The sequence below is a fragment of the Calonectris borealis genome, chromosome 1 (assembly GCF_964195595.1).
Source record: "Calonectris borealis chromosome 1, bCalBor7.hap1.2, whole genome shotgun sequence".
Classification (NCBI taxonomy): Eukaryota; Metazoa; Chordata; class Aves; order Procellariiformes; family Procellariidae; genus Calonectris; species Calonectris borealis.
The window spans coordinates 214,555,547-214,573,426 of record NC_134312.1 but is presented as its reverse complement, the minus strand read 5'-3'; positions in this window follow the sequence as shown (position 1 = coordinate 214,573,426).

Below are 17,880 nucleotides of genomic sequence, written 5' to 3'. Positions count from 1 at the left end.
GACCGACTGTGGATGGCACTGGTATGGGCATGAAGCATCCATGGAAACATCCACACATACTCATGATCGAAAGCAGCTTGGCAAAGCTGCTGAAAAGAAGCTTGGCAGAAAAGGCCCTGAGGGTCCTGGTGGACACCAAGTTGACCATCTCATACTGGAGAGAGAGTCTCCCAGTGCCTCCCCCAGTGTGGCTGCTGGGGTCAGAATGGGATAATCTGTTGACCCGGTGGCCTCGCTTGGGCCAGCTGAGCACTGCCCTGAGCCTTGCCAGCGTGTCCCGTGCAACGCTTCTCCTGGTCTCAGCAGGATGGGCCAGGTGAACTGCTGCCATAGTTCCAGGTGGACTCCCGCCATGGCTCAGGGACACATCAACACAACTGCGCCCCACAGCAGTCGCCTTTCTCACGCCCGATGTTGTCTGTTCTGTGGGGACAACCTTGACACTGCAACAGTGTACACTTGTCCCAGCATCACCCGAGCCGCTGCTCCACGAGCATGTGTGTGTGACCCAGGGCAGGGCGACGAGTAAAAGGGATCTCCTCCGCTTCCGCAATGCCTTGGTTTTCACCAAGCTCAAGTAAGACTTGCAGACTCCAGCTGCCTTTCCTTCCAAGGTCTGGCACTGGCACCAGGGCAGGGACACCCAAGGAGCAGCCTGTGGCCCTGGGATCCTGGTGCTGGATGCATTCATGTCCATGCTCATGGCAGGCATACAGTAGAGGGGAGTCACTGGGCTTGGCCACCTCGAGGTGACTCTCTGGCACTGCCCTGTGCCCACAGCTCTGCCTGGCCCTGGGCCAGCTGCAGGTGGTGAGCAGCGGGAAGAGGACAGCCGGGGATAGAGAGGAGGAAGGCAAGCACATCAAGTCCCTTGTCCTCGTCTGGCCCTGTGGCTCCTGCATTGTCACTTTCTGGTGAGTCTCGGTGCCACGTCCCATGGCAGGGCTGGGCAGCACCTCTAGGGCTTTGTCCTGCCTCTGTGGCCGTCCCCACGGGGCAGGGCTGTGCCAGCACCCGTGTCTGCCTGCAGGCTGGGGAGCAGTGGGGACTCAGGCTGTTTCTCCTCTCTTTCTGCAGCTCTCAGGTGGTGAAGGAGCTCTGGGTCAACACACTCCTTGGGTAAGCTCTGCCTGGCAGTTCAGCTTGGGGGGCCTGTGCTTACGCTGCGGGGGGATGCTCCAGATGCTCTTGTGTGAGGAAGCACTACTCTTGAGGTGGGGAGAGGTGCCTCTATGGCTGCGGGCAGCTCTTGGGCAGAGCTGCTTCACCCAACTGTGTCCGGCCAGCAGCTGCCCAGTCTTGTCCTCACCACTGCTGCTGCTCTCTGCTTGACTGATGGGCAGTCCTTGGGTATTTCAGGGCCACTTGGAAGTGCTCCCCAGGGTGGCAGGAGAGAGAAAAGGTGACTTGGGTCTCACACAGCTCTTTCTCTGTCCCTTCCCCTTGCACAGGCAACCAGAAGGAGCAGAGGAAGCCTGGGTGACCCAGCTGCCCTGGGCAGTTGGGCTCTGGCATCAGGGGAGCTCTCCTCAGCCATCCCCTTGGCAGGTCTCTGCAGTGAGGACAGCACGCAGCCCCAGCTCATCCAGGTAAGCAAGTCTGGCCAGGGGGTCCCCATCCCTCTGGTTTCTCTAGAGAGGTGATGTCTCCAGCAGAGGGATCCTGGATGGAGCTCGGGGAAAAAGCCAGCTCCTCTCCACAACACCCACGTGCAGCCACCCCTCTGTCTTTCCCCAGTGAAAACAGAGTTGTCCACACTTGCTTCTTTCCATGAGGAAGGTTCACCTGTCCCAGGGCCTGTCTTCAGCATAGCAACTGTCCTCCTCTGTCCCTTGCAGGACCTGCTGGGTCTCCTGCAAGAGCAAGGACCATCCACAAATGGCATATTCCAGCTTGCGGCCAGCAAGTGCACCTCCTGGGAGCTGAGGGAGACCCTTGGCAGTGGCGTGGAGGTCCACCTGGAAAGCCTGCCTGTGCACCTTCTAGCCATCATCTTGAAGGTGAACCCTGCTGACCTGGACCCCTGCAGCTCCCAGTTCTGTCAGTGCTGATGGGTACCTGTAAGAGCAGGAGCCAAAATCCAACCAACTCCACGTAAGCCATGTGCTCCCAGTGGGACTGTTCAAAGCCTCACCTGGAGCCCTTGCTATTGCAGGACTTCCTCTGAAACACCCCCTGCAAGCTACTCGATGTTGACCTCTATGAGGAGTGGATAAGCACCCTGCAGAAGACCAGCAGACAGGAGGTGGCAGGACTGAAAGAGTAAGTGTGGCAATCAGCCTGCCTGCTCCGCAGGGACTGGCAGAAGCCAGGGACTTGCCTGCAATGAGACAGCCTCCTTGAAAAAGCTGTATTGTCTGCCACCCACCTCTTGCTGCTGTGGGGTCAGATTTTGGGGGAAAGTGGCACGGAAAAGCATTTCTCTCCTTGGAGCACTTCTTGAAGGCATTGGAGGATGCTCCATCACCAGACTCTTGCTAGATGGGCAGGGAAGGAGGTTGCAGTATCTCAACAAAGGCAGTCCCTCTGCTGTAGTCCAAGCGTGGCCAGGGAGCCTTCCCCCAGGTGGGCTTGGGTGAGATCAGCCTGGGCGACCTGTGTTGATAACTACTTTATTAACGTTTTGTTCTTCTTCCCTCAGGGTGGTCAACAAGTTGCCTGACACCAACCTCCTGTTGCTCAAGTGCTTGCTGCCCCTGCTCCTCAACGTCAGCAAAAATGCTGACAGCACCAGGATGACTGCCAGCAACCTGACCATCTGTGTGGGGCCAAACCTTCTGAGCACATGGTCTCCCTGAAAGTCCTGATGCAGGTGCCTGGGAAGGCATGATGTATTTATCAGAAGCAGAAACAGCAGAGGTGTGTCAGGTCCACAAATACCATGACAACAAAAGCTTCCCACCTCAGAAGTTGGGACTGCTGCTGCATGGATAAGCAAGGTCATCCACCAGCCTGCATCTCCGCAAAAGTGCAGAGTAAGGCTGATGCAGGTTGGCCATGACACTTTGTGCAATCATCCCATCAGAATTGGCTCAGCTGAGCTGAGCAAACCCATCCAAGGGATCTGTCTTTAAGAGCTAAGGTAGCAATTGGGCAAACCATTGCTTCCTGCTCCAGGTAGGCCCTTCCCACCTGTTAACTTCTACATTTCCATTGTAGGTGCCTCCAGTCGCTCCAGAAAGCGAACAACTGCAGAGCTTGGATGGGGAAAGAAGATAAAATGAGTTAGCTTTGATTAAAAGAAGAATTGATTCAAGTATATCATGGCTTTACCTTTCTTACAATACTATTGAATGGGAAGGTTTCCAGGCTCTTCAAAGGAAAAGGAAGAACAAACAAACAGAAAGAGAAAACCAAGCTGTGAAGAAGGGAGCAAAGGCCAACCGGGCAAGAAAAGGGGCAAGCTGGAAGCAGAACTCTCAGGGATGGGCAAATGAGAAAACCCAAGCAGGGCGAGAAGAAGGAGACCAGGTGTGTAGCAGACTCTGCTGTCCACCTTTCAAAACTCTGCTCTGAGTGTAGGAAACATTACCATGGCGCACAGAGATGGTCCCAGACAGGAAGCATGTACCTACCTTTGGGTGAACATGTATGTCAGGAGAAAAACACCACTCCAATGTCTACAGTTTTCATTTTGCACTTGTTGAAGTTCTGTTTGTGCAAGGTTAAGCAGACACCCTCGTAATCCTAATGCTGGCTGGCATTGTCTGAATCCCAAATACATAGCAAAGATTTGTTCTGAGTAGCTTTAGAGACGAAGATATTGGCACTTCTTAAAAAGCTTATATTTCACCTGAGATAATTGAGAGAAAAAACCCAAACAAACCAAACAACAAAAAAACCCCAAAATTAAAAGAAAAAAAAAAAAAAAAAAAAAACTATCTAGACCCTACACAGAAGAGATCTAGCCTGGTGCCTTCACATTTTTTCCCCTGCACTGCCTACCAGAGAGCAAAGCAGTCCAGGACGGCTCAGCACGGTGTTTTGCAGAACGAGGGGCCGAGTCCTGGAAGCAGTGCAGTCCCGGCCGGCTCAGTGGCTCTGCCCGAGGGAGGGTGTTTTGCCTGGAAACCTGGATTGTTAACAAGGGACAGGGAGGGATGCTGCTACATCACAGCTTTTTTTTTTTTGAAAGGACTACATCACAGCTCCCCGTGGGCTCCCTGTCGAGCCCTACTGCCTGGCAAAGGGGGACTACACATCTCTATAAACTTGCAATGCTTTGAGGGTGTCACATTTGTTGAGAAGGGGCCAAAGCAACACCCTAGTCGCTGCCAGTATGGATTGTCTCTTCTGTGGCAGGAACAACCCATTTTACATTGTACTTCCCAAAGAAAGGGGGACAAAATCATGCCTGTTCCTGCCTTTATGGTTTCATCAGTGCTTCCTGACTCTGTCAGTGTAGGTATCCTGCGGCTCTGGCCAGCAGATTTACTCCCTGAGCTGGAGCAAGAAAGGACAACACAGGGCATCTGCCCACTGGACACCAGGGTCAAGTGCTCCCCCACTGCTGCCGCTCCAGGATGGCCCCGCACCGCCTTCACACCCATCCCATCAAAATTGATCAGATCACATAAAAAATTGAGCTGAAATTTTCTTTGAATCACAGGTTATTTACCAGGTTTAGAACAAAGAAGATACTGGTCTTACATCCAGAAAATAGAAATCCACAGCTTGATAGGCTTATTCAGTTAATATATTAGTCTGAAATAGAAATGACTTCTGTAGGCATAGTGGAAGCCCTTAGATATCAGCATCACTAAATAGTGTTTCCAGTGCATCTGCCTGTATTTTCTAATGTTTGTGAGTTCGGGGGATTTTTTTGTTTTTTTTTTCATATAATATAAAATCAATGGTTTGAGAAACTCAGTAATCTAGCACATTATAACCGAAGGGCATGAATGCTTAATGTCAGTTGCCTAAGTCCACTTGAAGTTTAAGGGGTTTAAAGCAGATCATAAGAGAGAGGTATCCAGTTCTCACTTAATTATGAATGGCGACTGCATGTTTAACTTTCTGAATTACAAAATTAATGAATGACTCCTTGTCTCACACTGTCGGGCTGCCATATCCTTTATGGACTTCTGTGGTAGCTGAACTTTCCGGGTATCTCCAAGATAGCATTCAACTCTTTGCATAAAAAATGATTAAGTTGCAGGAATGACACTGGCTTGTTCTTTTTAAACATATATACAACCTCTGTTTCAGGAAGGGAGCTGAAATTAAAAGGTAGGATTGTATGCCGAAGGCTTTTCCTCTTTATTTATTACCACTTCATACAATAGCAATGTAATGTCAGTGCAAAGAGACTGCAGGATATACCAGTACCGCTAATTATGGTAGCTGAGATACTGTAAACAAATAGGAACCATCTAATGTAAAACCAGACCATGAGTGATAATGCGACTAACAAGAGAGAAGGCTTCAGAGCTACAAATAATCTCTTTAAATAAAGTTTTTTTAAAAGTAAGGTTTTTTACTTAATTTTACTGGGCTCCTCCATGACAAAGACATTTATATTGAGTCAGCTGGCTGTTAATGCTATTGTAATTTGGAAGTAAAAACACACTAAAAGTAGCATTGAGCAGAAGTATCACAGTATCACAGAACAGTTGAGGTTGACAGGAACCTCTGAAGATCATCTAGGTCAAAACCTCTGATTAAAGCAGGGTCAAATAGAGCAGGTTGCTCAAGATGGGAAGTGAACACTGGACAACCATGCTGAAAATTACAGAAATCCTCCTTTATGATTGGAGATTTGGCCAGCGATACTACCTGTGACATACGCTTTTTTATTTTGTGTTGTCTGGTAGTAAATCAGTGTGTCCAGAATGGGAGGAATGTTCTGGGGCTCTGTCCACCTATATTGCTTGATGGACAATAATGACAACATAACTGTAGACTTAACTATTTGTTTTGACAGAGTGTAACCATCTTTACATCTTTATCTAATTATGTTGTAAGGCCATGTAACTTTCATTGTCTATGTTCCTGATAGTTTAACGAACTCTGATTTAAATTATATGAAAACCTCAGCAGGTGTAGATAGATATAAGTCAGTTGTAATGAAAGAATATATAACACTTTTCAACATCTGAATATCAATCTTTTTTTTTTTCTTTATCCATGATCCACAGAGAACTGAAACCCAGTGGGACAGTGCCTTGAAGTGTGATATGCAACTGTCACATTAATTAGAAACTGAGCTTCAAAATATGCCTTGCCGAACCCAAACAAGTCTAAACAGATCATTTGGTTTTGTGTTGCCGAAGTATGTCAGGATGCTTCTGGTTTCATTCAAAAGAGAAAGGAAAGATGTTAATTACATGTCCTTTTGTATCTGTTGATATTAAAAAGATGCAAAGCAATCCTGAAAATATCGTTAGACCGATGACAGACAGCATTGTACTTTTTTTTATCTTTTGGAAGGTTGTAATTTAGGGGAAAAAATAGTTTCTTTTAATATTTTCTTCTATTAATTTGGTCTATCCAGAATATTTTCTTATCAATATCAGTTTTCTGTTGCTCAAGACACGTCACACTTGCACAATTGTTATGGTGCCAACACTTAAAACCTAAAAAAGTGAGCAAATGTGAAAGAAGCTTTGTTTCACAGAAACATCTGATATTTCAGGTTTCAGATTTTTTCCTGATTCTGTGCATAATCTAAGAAATTCAAGAGGTAGCAACTACAAGTGTGAAAATTTTTGTTCCAAACAGTTAGCAGTGGTACTTGCAGGCCACAGAGAATTTAGAGTAGACTTTTCTTCGCATATTATTTATATAATTTCATATTATACTGCAGCAATAGTTGTACTAGAGTTACTGGCTAAGACTCATCATTTCTGCCTCTACCTTAGAAGTTCTACTGAAAAAAATCTAACTGTTGAATATCGTCATAGTCCAACTTGAAAAAGTTGCAGTGCAATCTGCACACTGACACTCTGTTCCTTTACATTTCTTTGCTTTTTGGTGTTTAGGCCCCTAATTCAGCTTGAGATTGAAGCTGCTCCAATTTAGTTCCATGAACATGCTATGGCCATGGCTGCTGAAGGCAGAGATCCATCTTTTCCCTATTCCTGGTTGTTCCTTCCGTTCCATGTGCTGCTTTCTCCTTTGTGCAGAACAGCTTATGTTTGCCTCATGAAAGACCATGTTGGAGGAACTGATTCAGGTAAAAACTAAGCCGAAAGAAAAAAAGAGAAAAAAACCCAGACAAGACAAAACAGAACAAAACAGAACAAAACAAAACAAAACAAAACAAAACAAAAGTTTAAACTGGGTTCAAAGGCTGTTTGGTTCATTACTGATTTTGGATATTGAATTATGGCTGTAGAAGACCCATTCCAAAAGGATCAAGAATCACATGTTATAAGAGCTTGGAATATGGAGAAAGTTAAACCAAGAGGTCTTCTTAATTCTGTGGCAATATTGGCTCAGTCAAAAATTTTGGAGTTTTGTCTGATGTATTTCCTATTTATTAGCTTTTTTGTTTTCCCTTTAGGAAGGTCTCTAGCTGGAAAAATCCACCACCTATATTTCAAGCTTCATTTTACTTTCAGACACACTGGTGTGAGCCATATGCATACTGATGAAAACAAAGTCAAACTCAAGTTCTAAATCAATAGTGTTCTCTATTAATTGTGTTCTTCCTGTCCTCTTGCTCTGCTGTGTGTATAAAACAGACTTCAAAACATGAACTGAAGAGCTTTTGCTTTCTGACTACAGTGTTTTATAATCTACTATTGCTGCTCTATTGGAAAAACTAACGCATCATAACATACCTATTTATGTATATATAAATATAAATATAAAATATATGTGTGCATGTGCATGCGCAAACGCAAATACTTTGTTCTGTCTGCTCCCCACATTTCTCTGGAAAAATCTGCTTGTTGTGAAACATCTGTATATAAAATTTAAATTCATATGATCTGTTTCAAACATATCTAATATGATGTCTTTTTGGTTGCCATCTGTCATGCAGCAACAAAAGCTATTTTTTCCCCCAAGAGAAAGAAAAAAAATGTATAATATCAACAAAGAGCTTTTAAAAAACGTTAAAAGATTCACAGTTAACACATTCAGTATAAGTCTCAAAGGAGGTATGATTCTTTCTGAATCTCCATATAAAAAGGCTTTTAAAGTTTATCAACATTTGATTTGAATTATTTAGCTTAAGCTAAACTGATACATTATTTATGTTAAGTGAAGCACATAAATAATGCCAATTTTATCTCAAAAAATATTTTAAAAGGTAACTTGAATGCAGCTTGCAATTTATAGCTGAGGCTTTTCCAACTCATTAAAGCAAGACTGAGTAAGCAATTTCTTACCCAGTTCAACAACAAATGAGTTGACAAGTTATTGCGTATGAAGGTGACTGCGAAATATATCCATTGAACATTAAATACAGCCTCCTCAAAAATGCAGTCTTTGAACACACATATCCACAAGTACACACGCTCTTCCATCAACAAGTTCTGTGACCTGAAGTAGTGGATGAACTTGATCCAAGGACTTCAATGTCATTGAACCATTTTCAACAGAATTGGTAAGTTTAGGTCTCTGTCATCACGTTTTAAACTATTTAGAAATATACCCATAATTCATGAAAGCATGTAAGAGATACTGTTGTCATTGGAGTACTAAACATGAACAGGATGGGACAGCCTATTAATGGGGAAATAATTCTAATGGTAGAAAATTATAGTTCTGCTCATTAACATGCAGTATGGATCAAGGAATTAATTGCTATTTTGAGCCTTCAGGCCAAAATCTCAGAACTGGACACATTTATCACTTAGGACTAATCCAGCTCTTATGTAGGGCAGTGAGAACGTGTTAGCAGTTGAATTAGTAGATATTGTCTACTTCAATTTCTTTATATGTAAAATCAGGGAATATTACCTCTGCAGTGCTGTTGTGAAGCAATAAAGTTACCACTGACTGATGCTGTTGCTATTTCTGTTTTAGCTAGTTTCCTATTGGGCAAATCAATCGATTTCATCTCTGCATTTCAGATAGTTTTCTCAGAATTACCTAGACAAAAGTCATGGTTGTTTCCTTAATTTACAGTCCCTAAAGACTCATCAATTGCCCTTTTAGCCTCTTCTTTCCTTTTGTCCCTATTTGATAACTAGTGCTGACAGAGATGTTAAGGAACTATCTAACTTGTCTCTTCATTGCATGGATTGTGGTATTTTTATCCCCCTCCCTCACTCTGACAGAGCATACAGACATGTCTGTTGTCTCCAACTTTTCTTTCCTCTTATCTTCTCTCAGGTTGTGGTGATGATTTGTGTGATACAGATTTATCAGTACGTTTTCCTCTTCTCACCTATGCTAAGCCAAACTTGTCCTCTATGAACCTTTACAGCTCCTCCTGAAGGGCCCTATTCATCAACGCATTGAAGCATAAAGTTAAGCATGTCTTTAATTACGTATCTGATGTGGAGTATATTTGCCTTTTTTCTATTGTACTTCTACAACTAGTTCTGCTTTCCTATGCACTGATTTAATGAACCTGGGCATGATGGTCATTTAATTGCAAATTCTGTTCATGTGTTTAATCTTTTTATTTACATCAATAAGTGACCTAATCCATACAAAACAAGATTCATTCCAAACATTTGCAAGAAATAGAAAATAATATAAATCTTTTCCAAATTTTACACGAGACACACCGGAAAGTTCAATATAAGCATACACATTCCAGTCTTGTATACATTTGCTTATCTGAACTCTTTTAGGCACTGGATAAGCAATTCATTGTCTTGAAAGAAAGACTGATCTTATACTACTGCCCAACTGTAAGAATGAAGCAGAAGAAGTCTGGTATGGAAACCTGTACTTTCATAATATTCAGTATAATTTTATATTTTCAAAAACTTGACTAGCTCTAACCCATATAATTCAATGGTCAAAACAATTCTGCAATTCCAGGAATGTTTTCCAGGCTCAAGTGTTAAGTCTAGACATATTGCAGCTTAGTTAACTGTATCTCTCAGCTATGTAAAACTGGCTTATAAATCTCAGAATATGTTCCCCAGAAACTATATGAATGCATATCGGCCATTCTGACAAGAGATAGACACATTTATTTTTGCCAGCACTACCACATGTGGACTGGATCCAGCAGAATGCAGCTGGGATAAACAAAGCTTTTTGGCAGACCATCATTAACAGACAACTGATCCTGTGAAGACCATGAGAACAATCTAGGAGCTTTTCTGCTATAAAAGATGTCTTGGGGGCTGAAATTAGGTTGTATGAAGAAAGATTTAAGAGCCATCTTTTCTTTCCCTTTCCCTTTCCCTTTCCCTTTCCCTTTCCCTTTCCCTTTCCCTTTCCCTTTCCCTGTCCCTGTCCCTGTCCCTGTCCCTGTCCCTTTCCCTTTCCTTTTCCCTTTCCCTTTCCCTTTCCCTTTCCCTTTCCCTTTCTCTTTCTCTCTTTCTCATTCTTATTCTCGTTCTCATTCTCTTTCCCCTTCTCTCTCTCTCTCTTTTTTTGTCCTTCCCTTCCTTCCTTCCTCCTTCCCTCCCTCTCTCCCTCCCTCTCTTCCCTTCCTCGGTCCTTTCCTGTTTCCCAGAACATTTCAAATTCCACATGAGAGGAAGGATGTCAGAGGAATTCTGAGTATTACGCAAGTTTAAAGATGGAATAGGTAACAGTTTTTACATTTTTAGGCAGCTGTTGAACCTTCCAGTGTGTGCAGAAATGATAAACAGTTTCAAGCTAGAAGAGCATTGAAATCATACAGTTTGAAGGATGGTTTAGCTTGAAAGGAGGGGAAGCAAAGGAATGCAGGAATTGTCATATTTGACACCAGCATCCTCTGGAGATTTCTGCAAGGTACGTTAAATTATTTCATGGACCTCTCAAACTATGTTGCTCAATATCGCTTCCATAACTACCCCAGCTTCAATGCTGCACTGATACAATATGCGGTTTGTGGTTCTCAGATCTGTCCTGTGCACCGTCCAAAGTACCCCAGAGTAATCAGTGAAACATGCAACAGAAATTAAAGCTGAACTGGAGCAGGGAGAAGTGAGGACAGGCATTTCTGGAGTTAAAGAGCAGGACACAAATAAGCACATAATAAACATTTTCATATTTAACCATAAACACAGGTAAACCAGAATGCCTGGCACTGGCAAAAATACAGCCATCTGGGAGGAATCCACAAGTGCTGCTCTGAGATGCTCTGTGACACCTTTACGCTAAGCAAGATGCAGGGTGAGAATATTCAAACATCAGGCTCCAGCATTTTTGTTGTAACAGTAATTGGTTCATCACTCAGTGTTTCACTATTCCTCGATGTCAAACAGCAGCTTCACAGAATGATCAGACTGTCTACAGGAAATTATTAAAGGGGAAAAAAGTCTTTCTCTTTTTCGTTGAGGTGCCTCTTTCTAGCTGTGATGGCTTTTCCACCTCAATACACCATCAATGGATATTTCTTATAATCCTTGAGAAAGGTGGATGTATTTAAAAAAAAAAAATAGACAGGCCTACTATTTAAAAACATCTTGGGATTATTAAGTATTTAAAATCCTTCAAGGATAAAACGTTTATTTGAACAAGTTCCCAGTTTAAAAAAAAAAAAAGGCACATTATTTTAAAAGTATCTGAAAGTTGATGCTTATGAAAGTGACTCATTTTTTCCAAAGGACTCTAAGAAGGCTTTCAGGAAGAGGGGGAGATAAACTGTATAATAATAAAAATGTTGAGGGAGAAACGTTTCAGTATCTCTTTTATAAAAATTGAGTACTTCTGTGGGGTTTCTTCTAGTCTTGGTAGCTTTTTTATGGTGTCTCTTTTTTTGGACTTTAAGCACCTGAACAGCACAAAGCAAACTCTGCAGCACAGAGGAGGCCATCCTCTGCATGAGCGAAGATGAACTATGATATTTCATTCTGTGCTCCTTTCAGAGTGAGCTCTAAGAGCTTCACAAAGTCTTTACAGGCAGTGTTAAGAAGAAAGAGGAGAAACAGGTGAAATGGAGAGAAAAGGAATTTGGAAAGCTCTGCTGAAGCATATTAAACACACATTTATCTCTAGGACCAACATCCCAAAACTGCCCTTAGAGGCTGTCCTACACACTTGCAAAGTGAAGAAAGTATTTAAACATTTCAGATTATATATGCAAACTGAAAGGCAGATTTTCTTTAGGAACCACAAATACAGGACTACCTGTACACCCCCAGCTGGAATTCTCTCAGCAAGTGCATATAGAAATAATACAAGTAGTCATTTTGTCCTTAACAGCTGTGCGAAACATCTGAGTTGGGAGAATGACCAGAGCTTGTAGACAGCAATCTGTCCGAGCTGATAACAGCTGTCAGGCTCTTCTGCATGCTCCCAAGTGTGGAGGAAATATCAGCTGAGCCACAGCTCATCCAGTGTGCCTGGGGCCGGTCTCTACTGCAAAGCCCCTCTTGGATGGAGCAGCCATGGCATTTAACCCTCTCACCCTCCCCCTCGAACAGAAAGGAAAGATGCCTATTTGAAAAGTTACCCTGGCCCTTGCTAATTCCCAAATCCTTGTCCTGAGGATTATTTGGAAAAGGTCTATTTGGCATAGCCCAGTGCCATCCAAGGAACAATTGGAGTAACTGGACAGAATCAGCACCAGGATTCCAGAGCCAGGACCAGCCCTGTTTAGTTCATTTGTCCATAAAAATAATAACCACGTCCTCATCCCTTCTGCTTCCTTTAACAGCTTCTTAGCTGGTGTCTATATTCGCTAGAGCTAACTTCAATCTCTCTAGCCTTAGTACAAGTTGCAAAACCCACTTCCCTCACCTCGAATTCACTGGTATGAAGCCGTTGAGACTCCATTTCGTGCATTCTCCAGCACATCATTGATCAGGAGCTCCCTTTTAACTAAATTGCTGTCGGCTTTTGGGTTTCTCATCTGTTCAGCTAACTATGCCTCTCTGAGCCTGAATTTCCCTGTACAGCTATCTCCTGCTCAGCCCAGGGAATGGCTGATATTCTCAAGGAACCAGACAGAAACCATCAATAAAAATTTCTGTGTGCAGTTTTTTCAATAAGTGCATCTTAGTTGGATCTATTTCACAAACTCTCTGCTCTGTACTTCAGAGGTAGCTTTCCAGGGCTTTCCTTGAACTTACAATTTCCTTTCAGCCACTGAAACACCTCCTTGCTTACATAGTCCTCTCTTAATTTAAGGCTTCAGAGTAAATATAGTAAGGACTCAGACTCTCAGAGCTTTGGCGTGTGTAAGTGCCTATGGTAATACTATCCCCACAGGTATTTGTGAAAAAGGATCTTTGTGATGAACATAATATGTTAGCCTAAATATATCCAACTTTAAGAGCCAAAACTCTCCCCAAGGGGTGGTCCCCTTTTGTAGCTATAGAATTAGATGTCTTATGTATTGCATGTGTGTGAAGGGAATGTGGTAAAGATAAAGAACACTATTCTTAATTTCTTTTTATCTATTTATGTCTTGCTGAGACATGAGGAATTTGCCAGTATTCTAAATGGCTTGGGCATCCATCCTGTCTCAAATCATCTCCCAGAGTTCATTGTTGAAGAAATCAGCCAATAGAAGAATGGAGATAATTGCAAGGCATCTTCTTCTGGGGCTGTAAGGGGATAGGTATGACTTTTCCCGTTAATCAGGATAAGTTCATCAGGATTTTTTTGGGGGGAGGGGGGAACCATATTAGTAATTAGCCCAGAGAGACAGAGCCTAACTGATCCAACATCCACAGGAGTGCCATCAGGAAAGACGCATATATAGACCAGTTTCCAGCCTAAGGCCAATCAGTAAGAGAACAGTAAAAAACTTTCCTTGGCTTTCAACTGTCTTTAATGCTGGGAGACAACTTGAAAGGGCTGCAAGTGAAGCAGACAGGTAAATACACTGTTTATTTTTGTGCTGATTTGATTTTTTGCTTTGTGTTGATGTGTAAGATACGCTGACAATGTGATCTTTCCTCATCTATGAAAGGAGAAATGAAACTTTTATCACACACCTCAGAAAGAAGCACTGTGTTTGAGTAAGCTAAACCTATTGCTCTGGGCTGTCTTGTGACACAGCTCCTTTCATTACCATTAACGTAGATAATACTAGAAAGTAAGTCTTCCATAGAACTCTTTATCTTCAAATCTTCAGAAGCCTGGGAGTAAATAAAATTCTTTCTTTCTATAGATGAAATCAGCAAGGGATGAGGGGCAGATGTGAAGGACTGTGTACAGTAAAATAAAGTAAATTTTAAGAAATTACTTTTACAGATTATTGTCTACATTTTCATGTCTCATCAGACAGCTTACAATAGAAATGCACTTTTAAGCTGAAAAATTATATGTATTTCTTCATAATTTTGTTTAGAGAAATGGCTGTACAATTTTTGAGAACACACTACAAAATAGTCTGGATCAATCTGTCAACTACAATTTCAGCCGCAACTAAAAGGCTGCATTTAACCACTAAAAACATGCATTTAAATTCAGATGTAATAGACCAACTTAACTTTAAGCAATGCAATCAAGATTTTCTCCAGCAACAATTAATCTTGTCCTTGAGAAATCAAGTAAATAAGGGTTCTGCTAGAATTACTGGAATGACTACATTTCACCGGAGTGATGCTGCTTTAGCATCCTATTCGGCTGGCAGCATTGCCCAATCATTCAGGAACATTTGTTATCAATTTCTTGTACAAATACTGCCATCATAACGAGGTAATGCTGCCATCAATACAAGTAGCATTGCCACATAGCCTCCTCATTGCTCTTTGGGGAAACATTAGCTCATGTTCTGCCTCTCAGTAAAATCTCTGCCCTTCAGCCTGCTGACAAAAGCTATTTCCTACGACAGAGCCAGAACTCCTATTTGTCAACAGCAATTAGTAAGAAGAGAACGTACGTGTGTACAAACGTACAAATAGAAAATTGCCTAGGGACAATCCGACACTCCTAAAATGACAGTTTGCTGTGGTTTATGTCCCAGTTTATGTAAGATTTTCTACCTAAGCTAGTATTCCTTCATTGTGTTAAGGTCTGATCCTTCCAAGATAAAGCTTGAGATGTTTGCAGAAGGACACTTCAGTTCCTGTTTTCCCCTTAAAGCCCCTCTCAAGTTTTATGAAGGAGTTAAATACGACTTGGGATGAATCTGATATTATCCAGAATGGCCACACCTAATTTAAGGTACTAAAGTAGATGAACTAACATCTAAGTGCACTTAAGTATTACATTAAATACATTGGGAATGAAGAACAAATAGCATCTCATTTAGGTTCGCCTTGTGGCGAGGAAGAATTGTGCAAGGAAGAAGTGTGTCATTGTATTTATATTCCTAGGGGTGATATATGATACTGATTAAAAGTAGGACTGTGTGATCTTGTAGCGTATATTCATGTCAGGCTGCTCTTATTTTCACTGAGTAAAGAGCAGCAGTTTGCAAAAGTCATTATTAAAAAGTCATCTTTTCTATTCAGCTAACTGTAACATTAGTCCTAGCCTATGTGACATAAGCTTATTTTGGGGGGATATCTATTGATTTCACTCATGGGTGATACTCAGCAGTGATGCGCTGTAGCTAATTTATGTAACAGGGAAGAGCGAGTCATTGCACCTGGGAAAATTCCCTTGTAATCCCTCGCTCCCCTTCTGCTTGCTTTAATCCTCATGACTAGTGTTTCATTTATGATTGGATCTTTTAGCACACAGTGTTGTTTAAATTTCCTCCTGAGTGAAAAGTCACCTTAAAGTCTTCCTAAACATTTCCACCAATGTAAGAAAAAGGGAAAGCTATGGAGATGTGTGTTGTCTTCGGTGACCAGGCTCCTAATTTAAGATCTTTAGATGCCTAAGTAGCTGAGATGAAGCTAAGTACATTGGAATACTACTAGGCTGGAATTAAAAATGAATAACATCTAATCTGAGTGCACACTGATAGGAATTGTCAGGTATACAAGGAAGAATTGTCATTACAGGTCTCCTGTAGAGCAGGAGTCTATATGCACTAAGTAGCATTTAATTTTCTTAAAGAGGTTTTTATTCCTACTTTCGCAAGGGAAATATATCTCCAAACTGCTTTCCAAAGGCCTGCTCCAAAGTCTGCATTGGGCAGGATCTTTCCTCTACCTGTAAACCTTATCCATAGGTATTCTGGCTTTTGCAGGATATTATTAAGTTTGAAACATATGCACCAAGACTATTTAAATGAGTTGTTAATTAGTCAGTGCTTAAACAACAACACATTTTCTCTAGCGTACTGTTCCAATACTAATAACTCGTGCTCTTCCCATCTGTTTGAATCCACCTGTTATCATTATTTTAAACCTACAATGAAAAGTCTTCGATGAAGGAACCAATTTCATAGTATATGTTCATACCCAGAAACAATGATAATACTTTTTGCTGTTATCACAAGGCACATGTTAACTATTTTCCTTTAGTGTTGATATTGTAAATTGAATTTCATACCAGAAATGAGACAAGGATGCTTTGAGGCAAAGAGGATTTTACATTTTTTGAGGGGGAAGAGATACTGGAAAGAAAAATACACAATATTTCCACATGACCACATGATTTTATTAACTTAATGCTTTTCACATATATTTCACTAAATAAGATTCAGTATAACTTCCATCGACAGCATGAGATTAATCTTCCGGTTATCTGAGCATCTTCCATATTATATTCTTAAATGTCCTGAATGCAGAAACCTGCAGATGTTTGCATTCTTAATAAGCGATTTTCCTAAGGAAAGTGATTTAAGACAGGGAAAACCAGATAACCCAGGGCAATGGGAACCATTGTTCCGAGCCAGTATTATTGATCTACATCTTGTTGATATGTTTTAGTTATCCGTGCTATATTTCTCTTTCCATTTCCCAAAATAATAGCAAACATTTTTGTTTCAAAATTTCCAATTGAAAATAGTTTTTGGTTTGTAATTTCTGGCATTTATGAGATTTTTTTTTTCCAAACCACAAAGAGACTTCGGTTGGAGACACAGTAGCGTAAATGAATCAAGTATTCATGTGCACACATTTGTGCAATCAAGAAATAAAGGAAAGAGCACCTGGCAATAAATCACAACTTGTACTATTTTAAAGAAAATTATACTCTACAACCCCAAAACAAACTAATTTAAAAAAAAAAGTGGAGACAGGAGAACATTTTAAAAGAAGTATCAGGTATATAAAAATACTTTAGTGTATAGGTGTGCATCAGAGGAGATACGCCTCAATGGAGATCTATATTCGGTTTTCTACACACAGGTATCCAATGACATCTGAGATGTACCTACTACCCTTGGGACCTCCAAGCTCCGACCTCTCTCTCCCGCAGGTGGTGTGCCCTATCTGTTAGGCACTGAGTGGCTGGCTCAGTCTGAGGCATCTCTGGCACCAGACACCAGTATATTGCATTGTAGCCCTGGTCAACAGGAACCTAAGGAAGGGTTCAGTTGACCAAATGTAGTGTCTAACACAAGCTTAATCTTTCAGCAATGGCTATACCCTACTAGAAGCGTGCAGCTATACCCTCCAGTGCTCTGACGTAGCATGTATGCCAGTCTAGAGGAGATCTGGCGATCTGCAAATCAGTGAGTGAACTGCAAAGGATAGGCTTGGAGCACTTAATCAACTCTGATTGGTGCTGGACAGGTTAGGTAGCAGCACAAAAATAGAAAGTGAAATGTGTTAGACTGCATTAACGTAGGCATAATAAAGGCGATAGGTGGTACAGCAGTCATAACCGAATTTACTTCACTAAAACTGAAAACAGAATTTTACCCTAAGATACCAAATGGCCTTTCTCAAGGTCTGGTGGCACAGGATACCAGATAACTGAGATCCTACTTATACTATAATCCTCTTCCCTTTCCCAGCAAGA